Raw genomic sequence first — 10,000 nt, 5'->3', positions numbered from 1 at the left:
CATGTTTCCCCCCTGCAGCGCCGCGTTACTGTTACTGTACTGACGGTTAATATGAGGCTGCACAGCATGAATGAAGACGCTTCAGGCCGTTCATATGAAGGCTCTATGTATAGAAAGCTTCTTCTGTTCTTCAGGCCTGGAGGGAACAAACACTGCGTCTTTATTCTCTGGATGTGGATAATGCTCCCTGAACCGTTACTGCACATTCATCTCATGTTTTCTCTCTGTTCCTGCATCAGATTTCCTTCTTACTCTTCCCTTTTTTTTTTTCTCCTCCTCTGCTCCCTCAGTGAGGGAACTTAAGTGTGCTTAAGCGAATGTCGCTGTGATTCCACATAAATCCTCTTATGTAATGTCTCCGCGCGCTCTGACAGAAAGTAAAAGAGGGGAGTCTGTGATCTCTGTCGCTTCAGTTTCACTCATCAGAAGAGAATCGGTCCGGGCTGCACGGCAGGAAACTCCAGCAGCGATCAATGAGGCTTTCACACAGAAGCGACGGTACGATCTCACTGTCAACCGACAGATTAATAACCCCGACGCTAATGAACAAAACGAGCTGTCACAGTTAGTTTTAACCCTTCGTTGTCAGAAGTTATGGTAACATCCAGTGTGTGCTGGTTTCCATTCATGTGTAAGAGGAAATATAGAGAGGCCCAACAAAATAAAACTTAAGAAAACAGACACGAATGAAATAATCCTAACAGATACACAATAAAATAGGCTGTAAAGTGAGAAAACAAATACAAGAAACATGCTGTAAACACAGAAACAGAATCATCTGATGAAGCTCGGATTCGTTTCTCCTCAGAGATTTAACTTCTCCAGCAGCTCCACACTTTCCTTCTCTGATGTTTCACCAACAACAAACCTCTCGCTGCCGCCGCCGCCGCCGATGCTGCTGCTGCTGCTGCTGCTGCTGCAGGTGATGTACGATACAGCAGCTCTTCTTCACCCTCCTCTGCCTCGGTAAACAGCTGTGGAGGAGTCTCTGCAAGCCTCATTAGGTATTCTCTCTGTCAGCTCAGACTTATGTCGGATCGATGGAACGTCCTCGTCCTGCAGCTCCGCCGCCGGCCTCAAACATACCGACTGCGTTCTGACAACGCAGGAGAAACGACTTCTTCTACAAGTTACTCACAAGCTTCTTCACCTGATGTTAATAATGCATCACGTAGCTTCCATCGTTTACATACTGCAGCAAGTCCTACTTCCCTCAGCAGAACTCTACAACACTACAACACCAACCAAACTCTGTGAAACTATCTGTGGATTCATGAAGTCCTCCACTCGGAAACACATCGTTCTTCTTCTTCTTGTTCCTGCAGTTGGATGTTTGAGCTTCTCTGTGCAGAGTTTGTTTCATCTGCTGAAAGTGAAAAAGTTTCTCTGAAATCACTGAAAAAATCTGATTTGAAGGGGCCTACGAGGAGGATTTGTGACATCACAGCTAGTTTGGAGCCAATCGTGGTTCAATATTCAATTTACGCAAAGTGTGATGTTGAAACTTCCTCCAGTTCACAAACACTGAGGATGAACTTTAAGACACGTGTTGTGTCCAGAAGCTAAACTTATAAAATAATTAAATATATTTGCATTGTAATGGGAAATTGCTGATCACTCAATAAACACACAAAGAGAGCATTGTCAGGTTATGAAATAGTGTAATCAAATAATACAATCAGAAGTATAAAGCATCATAGTTCTGGAGACAAAGATACCACCTAGCTATCTTTTCTTTGTCTGAAAGGTTAACCAGTCCCTTAAATACTGCTCGTACAGAATTTAAGACATCTGTTTACTAACCTTACAGGTCAGCAACCCTCAGATAGAAACATAAGTCAAAAGTTCAGCTAACCTAGGAACAGACTTTCTTCACGACCATATATGACAGTACATAAGCACCAAGTAGCATCACAAAATAACATTACTACTATATTACATTAAGGACAAACCACACTATCCTCTAAAGCTTTTCAGTTTTACACATAAACATCTACATAACTACAGTTTATCTTATCACTGGCTCAGGTAAAGGTATAACAGAATAAACTTAACTGTTAGACACACAACTGCCTCATCTTACACAGCAAAGAACTAAGTTTAGAATAGACACAGCACACACAAACTAACACTAAACTGAACTTAAACACTGTCTGAAACATGTATGATATATTGAAGAAATACATCAAATGATAACCTGTTATTCAGTTTTCTTTTACAGCATATTCAGAGATTCTGGAATTTTAATGGAGGATTTTAACAAGACTGAAGAACTATTTGGTGGAAAAAACCATATTAGACACAAATTATTATTGAACGTCGAGTACTTTATAAACATCTTAAAACATATCTGGAAGGGATCTTTAACTAATGTAATCTTTCTTTAATTAATTTCATAATTTAATGATATTTTCTGTCATTTAATCTTCTTACACGTTGGTCTAAATGTTGTTTCAGAGTCTGAACTTCTGCTGGAAGATGTTCGGTTCAGGTTTTTACCTTTTTTTTAAAAGATTTTAAGAAGAAATTCACATTAAAGAAAAATGTGCGATGCATTTGTATAAAGACATGATTTGGAGGCTTGTTCCTCATCTTCATTATCCGTTCCTAAATCGTCGTCATGGTAACGATTAAATCAGAGGTGATTGGCAGACGCTGAAACGTGTGTGCATGTGTCCTCTGATTGGCTGTAGCTCTGCAGGTGTTTGACTGTGTTTGATCCGGCTGGTCTGCAGGCCAGCGTGAAGCTCTCTAACACTCATTTCATGCATCGCCCCCCTGCAGAAGAAACCCCCCCGGACCCCCCTCTAGACCCCCACCTTCTCCTCCTCCAAATGAAACCTGGAGAGGAACCAGAGTCATTTATTTCTGCAGGGTTGGCAGGGCAACACCACCCGGAGAGGAATGGTGATTTTGTGAGTCTGCGGTGGGAAAAATGAATAAATTGTGTGAGCTGAAGAGCAGAGAGAATTTAAAAATGGAGGGAGGAGAGACACAAACTAACAGCGGAGGAAACGACAGCAGCAGATTAATGCTTCGACTGAAACAACAAAGTCCCTGAAAAACTGGGATCATGACTGATTATTAACAGATGAAGCACGATCAGAATCCAGATCAGCTTCTGTCACCTAATCAATCATCACGAGACGGAAACAAAGACAGCAGCCGGAGTCCATGTTGTACACGTCTCTTAATAAAGTCTTAATGACAAGTTAGCGACCAAGCTAGCTAAAAAAACTACATTTACTCAACTACTGTATTTAAGTACAGTTTTGAGGTATTTGTACTTTACTTGAGTATTTCCATGTGATGCTACTTTCTACATTTCAGAGGGAAATATTGTACTTTCTACTCCACTACATTTATTTGACAGCTTTAGTTACTTTTCAGATGAAGATTTGACACAATGGATAATATAACAAGCTTTTAAAATACAACACATTGTTAAAGATGAAACCAGTGGTTTCCAACCTTTTTGTCTTTTGACGTCTTGCAAAAAGCAGTGTGTAGTCGGGGTCACATTTCACATGTCTATGAGTTGTTAACAGCTCCACCAAATAGTGATTTTTCCCTCTAAACTTCTCACATGCTTTCATTTCAATAAATGTTCAAATGATCCAATATTTCAGCAAAAATCAAAGATTAGAGAAAAAGTCCAAAAACTGAAAACAGATTTGTGTATCAGAACTTTGTTTTTTCTTCTTTCCTCTCCCATTAATCATCTCACCACCCCTCAGATTTATCTGTTGACCCTTTGGAGGGGCCCGACCCCTAGGTTGGGAACCACTGGACTAAACTAGCTAACTGTATATAAAGTAGTGTAAACTAGCTCCACCTCCAGCAGCTACAACAGTAACATGCTGCTCTAACACTGATGCTTCACTATTAATAATCTAATGATGTCATATATAATAATATATCAGTCAGAGGGACCAAACCACTACTTTTACTGCAATACTTTAACTACATCAAGCTCATAATACTTATGTACTTTTACTGCAATACTTTAACTACATCAAGCTCATAATACTTATGTACTTTTACTGCAATACTTTAACTACATCAAGCTCATAATACTTATGTACTTTTACTGCAATACTTTAACTACATCAAGCTCATAATACTTATGTACTTTTACTGCAATACTTTAACTACATCAAGCTCATAATACTTATGTACTTTTACTGCAATACTTTAACTACATCAAGCTCATAATACTTATGTACTTTTACTGTAGGAGGATTTTTTCATGCAGGACTTTTACTTGTAATGTAGTATTTTTACATCACTGTGTTGATACTTTTACTGCAGTAAAGGATCTGAATACTGATAAAATCTAAACTATAACATTTTTTTCTAAAATATCTTGTGATCAGATAATCAGTACACAGTAACATGCAGTCAGGATGTCGACACACACACACATTAATTGTGTGGTGAACGAGGACTGTACGACCTCTCAGCCTTTAGCTGTGATTGATTTAGTGCCGATGGGAGAAGAAAGGCTCCAAAATTCATCAGTCAGACTCACAGTGACCCAGTTAACCTGATCCAGACTGTAAAGTGTAGGAATGCATCACTTTCTCTTCCTCTCAGAGCTGCAGGAGACCAGATTTATTTCACACAGACTAAAACCGGACAGGAAGTGAGAGACAAACTCCCATCAAGCTGTCTGTTCCTCTATAAGCTGCTTCATAAAGTTGATGTTTAAACTGATTATCAGTAACATCCAGCAGCTGTTAGATGTTTCTGTGCCTGAAACTTAACCAATCACAGAAGTAACGATCATTATGTCAAGAAATAAACGCGCCTGCAACAATAACAGAACAGCAGTTTAGCATGTAGCATGTAGCCGCAAGCTAACGTTACTTTTCATCTTTCAAGCTAAGCTTTTTATTACTTATGGTATCACCACTTTAAAATGTTTTATGTTAATGTTACTTTTTTGAGTTAACATAGATTGTTAGTTTTTTATGCTAACACTATTTATGAATCTTTTTATTCAGGTGTTTTCATTCTACTGATTAAAATTAACCTAAAACCTACAACAACAGAAAAACAAACTCAAATTTATGACTTTTTCTTGAAATGCACATTCTGTACTAAAGGTAGACGACATCAATCTTAAAACTTTAGAAGGATCTTAATTATAAAAAGTCTCTGAATACAGACATCTTGGATGACTGAAAACCTCGTAAAAGAAACTGAAAACTTGGCTGCAGAGACGCTGCAAAGAGAAGAATTCAGAGCAGCAGACGGTTGTTTAGTATTCCTGCAGCGGCAGCAGCTCATTGACCGAGGCCTCTAAATACGAGCAGCGACAAGGACCGACTGTCACATCATCCGCAGATAAATCAGCAGCAGCTCCGGCGCTCGGCATCACACACGTCAGCAGTTTGAACACGGCGGCTGATCCAGAGACGACACACTTCACTTGGTTTCACTGCTTTCAAGGCTGCAGGAGAGAAACATAAATGAGAACATCAACATTTCTTATAGTGGACATATCTGACCATCCCGGTCCTGGACTCAGCAGAGTCACATCACATCCTCGTCTCCTTCACTTCCATCGTTTTCTCGCATCACTGAAGACACGAGCAGAGATGCAGGAAAAGATGTGAGTAGAGAGTAAAGAGGAGAAACGACACCTGAACGCATCAGGTGACTTTAGTTTGAACTGCAGCAGCTTGAAAATCTGAAACAAATGTTCTATTGTTATTTTTTCGTCATATTTCTGATGGTCTGTGGGAGTTTACTGACTCCCTCTGAAGAGCGTGTGTGGGTTTTATTTTCCCTCCGTGCGTCTCGGTGAGTCAGCTGATGTATGATGATGAAAAGCTGATTAACCTGTTGATGCGGGCGAGCTAACAGGAAACACATCAGTCACTGTAAGTCTTAATAGATCCTTAATACGTGTCTGTCTGCAGGTACGTGTGTGGAGGTGATACTTTAGTTGATGTGTCATTAGAGTCACATCGTTAACTCCACAGAAACATCACAAACAGAAACAGGACGAAGAAAGTTCAGATCTGGAAGAAATAAAGCCACAATATATATAATATACAAATATTTTCATTTGAACAGTTTATTAATGACAATAACAGAAGCATTTATTACAAGAAAAAGCTTATTTTACTTTATTCTGTGGTGAAAACTGCTGACATCATTATGATTTATGAAAGGACAAAACGTCTCCAAACATCATCTGAAAGGACCAGAGTGGAGGATTCAGTGGATTCATTCACACTTCTAGAACCAGTGTTTGGTTTGTCCGCTCTGGGCTACTGTAGAAACATGGCGGTGCAACATGGCGGCTCCGTGGACGAGGACCTGCTCCATCTGTACATATAAAGACTCATTCTCACAATGATTCTTATTTTCAGGTGATTAAACACTAATTAAAACATACTTATGAATATTAATATTCCATTTCTGCCGAATCTGTTCTGTTAGATTCTACTAAAATTGTAATTATTTGTTGTAAAATAAACAATATTGAGAACCAGAGATACAGAAGGTTTATTACAGAGTTTAATAAACCAAAATATTTACCGAGAAAATAACTGACAGATGATTCAGTTTGGTTGTTTCTGCAGTAAAGACGTCAAACCTTCAGAAACTCCTGCTGACAAACACTGACTGACTAACAGACTGGAAGAAACTCGGTAGCCTAGCAACAAGGCTACAAACAACCCAGAATGCATCACTCTCCGTGGTCACTTTGAACACACAACTGTCTCGTCCTCAGATATAAGATGAACGGATAAAACATCGTACACGTCGTCTTATGTTGGAGGAAACATTTCCTGTTAGACTCGAGTTCTTCTTCTTCTCTGGAAACAGCTGCTTGAACGAAACCAAACTTTAAACAGCGTCGTCAGTTTTATTTCTGAAACAGTGACGACTTCCTGTTGATAGACCAGCAACATATTTCATCCTTTAAGTTTTATGATATTTCAGGCAGTAAAACAAGAATAAATTCAAAATAACCAAAATTAGCTTTGTTTTGTTTTATGAGCATCTTCATTCACTAAAAACGTTCTCTTCTTCCTCCTTCAGTCACATCAACAGAACATTTTCATTCATTCAGGTTCTGTTATTGACACACTGAGATGCTTCATGTTTACTCTTTAAAAAGAGAAAACATATGAAATCAGACAAGTTTAAAATGTGTTGTTCAGACTGACTGCTGTAAACAAACACGGTGATGTTTTTAGGAGTTAATCTGCAGGATGTTTGTTGTGTAATCGGTTGAATAAATCATTAAACTAACAGGTTAAGTTTGTTTGTGTCACTGCTGCTGCTGCTGCTGCTGCAGCTGCACAGCTGGACGCATCCAGCTGTGCAGCTGCAGCAGCAGAGGAGGAAGAGCTGAGGTCGGTCTGGACGAACCAGCAGTGTCGCTAACGTAGCAGCTTTCACGCTAGATTTGGTCGTAACAGTCCGATGGTGTCTGACTGTAGAGAAACTCAAAGTTCCTCACACACGCATCCCTGCAGGAGGAAACTAAAACCTTTCAGTTGAGTTTTTTCGACACTTGTGGATCTCCGTATCTTCCTCCGACTCTCTGACGCTGACGTCAGCACATTAAACTCCCTGTTTGCCCTGAAACATCACATTAATATTCATCCCTCACCTCGCCGCTCTCACATCAGCCCGTCTCCTCCACAGGGAGAAGGACTCATGCATAAGTTCAAATGCAACCTTCGGGATAATGAATGACACTGAGGAGGAGGAGGAGGAGGAGGAGGAGGAAGGCTGAGAGGTGATGCTAGGTGTCGGGGGGATTTCTGGCTGCAGCTGTTTGTGATTAGATGTGACTGACAGATCGCTGATCGGTGACATAACGCTGCTGAGACTCTTCTTCTCTACAGATGTGTTCCAGATGTGGAGGAGCTCTCTGACAGCTGAGCTCTTCTTCTTCTTCTACACAAACATCTCACACTGAAAAAAAAACGGATTCTAACATAAACGTAATGAAGTCAGCTCCTCTCGATTGTGCCGATGGTTGAAGAGCTCCTGAGGGGGAAACTAACGGGAGTAAAAGCTTCACTTTAGGGCCGATTCAGTGGAGCTCAGCGAGTGTTTTCAGGCCCGCAGGGGGCTGATCGACGCCTCATCACACCCCCACCTGCTGCTTTATTTAGTCGACAACACAATGAGACAAAAACACAAAGACAGAGCAGCAAAACTCTCCGAGAGCACGACTGAACCACGGAGGATAAACAAGAGGGATTTAAAATGACGGTGATGATGAAGCAGATAAACAAACATCAGCTCAGCATCACATACGAGTGTTTCATCAGGACCACATCATGTCTGCACCTCCATCAGTTTTTAATGAAAGGGTCTCTGTTTTGTTTCCAGAGTGTCTGCAGGTCTTTAAAACACTGGATTCAGAGACATATTTGAAAGTGAGACTGTTTTTCTTAAATAATTGGCTATTTTTTGTAAAGTGGGGACGTTTTTGGAAGGTATTCAAGTGTTCAACTTCCTGTCCACAGGTGGTGAATAACACCAGTAAACAGATGTGAGACAAGAAGAGAGTCTGCTGCGTCTACAGGTGCAGCTTTACTCCATTAATGACATCATTGGGAATTATTGTTATATTCTGTGACACAATAAATAATTGTAGATCGTGTCTTCTAGTGTGAAACAGGTGTTGAATCATGAACTCGATGAACGCCGCAGAAACTCTGGTTTGCACGAGGACACGTGCACACAGGTGACACAACACATGTTCCTGCAGATCTGCAGGTGGCGGATCGTCCTGCTTTAACATTATTGTTAATAAAGTTAAACATTCAAAACCACATTTGAACCTGAACGATGGGAACAGACGCTACATCCTGCAACATTCTGCGACATCCTGCTTCTGGATGAACTTCAGAGGTCGTGATCGTCTCTGAAGACAGAACCTCACACACCTGCTGACGGATGTCCTCGTTACCACGGACGCCCTCCCCCCCCCCCCCCCCCCCCCCCCGGTCTATCGGAGGTTATTGGACAGCGAGGGCCGAGTGTGTCTGGCTGCCGGGAATTGAGGGCGCGCCCCCTCCTGCACGGCCTGATGGGAAGGAAAGAACAGCGCGCTCTAATGGAAACCAATTACCCGCCATCAGAGCGGTCAGAGCTCCGGCTGGAGTCCTGAGGTGATGCCAAGGTGAGCGAGTGTGTGTGTGTGTGTGTGTGTGTGTGTGTGTGTGTGTGTGTGTGTGTGTGTGTCCTCTACAGTGAGGATATTTGTATGGTGGCTCAGAGGTCCCAAAGCTAATGGACACAAAAGCTGCTTTTAGGAAACAAGCTGCAGAGACAGAAAACATGACAATATGTAGAAAAGTTGTTCAGTGAAGTCTGGAACTCTTTAAAGGACCAGTTCCCAGTGTTCCCAGTGTTTCCAGTGTTCCCAGTGTGTCATACCAGCAGTCAGGTGTCCATATGAACAGTGAAAGAGGTTTTCCTCCTGTTCATACTGGATATTAAAAGATCCCCTTCAAAGATACCCTTTAAATGTATTCATACATGTTTAGGATATAAATACTCTGTATAAAATATATTTAGAAATAAAAACACACTAAAGCAGCAACATATCTGAGGCTTTAAAGATGTTTCATGCTTGTATTTCTATTGTCTGCTGCTTTATACTCCATAACGAGGCAAATATTGTACGTTTTATTACACTACATGTATCTGACAGCTGTAGTTAGACATTAAAATCGTTATAGTTCAACACGACAGTAATCAGCAGCAACATGCTTCACTGTTTAATATCATCGTACCTTTAATATTGTTTTGTTTTCACACAAAATACTTATTAAACATTATTTATTGAGTTTAAAGGTTTGAAATATGTTTATATACTGTATCATGAGGAATCAGTGTGTCTGACTGAGTGATGAAGTCACACTATCGATCAGCCTCCGTCCTCTAGTACGTTGGTTTTGTAGGTTTGACCTCGTCTCGTCGTCTTCCTGGAACGGCGTCTCGCCGAGGCTGATGG

This window comes from Thunnus maccoyii, chromosome 23 (assembly GCF_910596095.1).
Source record: "Thunnus maccoyii chromosome 23, fThuMac1.1, whole genome shotgun sequence".
Taxonomy (NCBI): domain Eukaryota; kingdom Metazoa; phylum Chordata; class Actinopteri; order Scombriformes; family Scombridae; genus Thunnus; species Thunnus maccoyii.
This window is presented reverse-complemented; position numbering follows the sequence as displayed.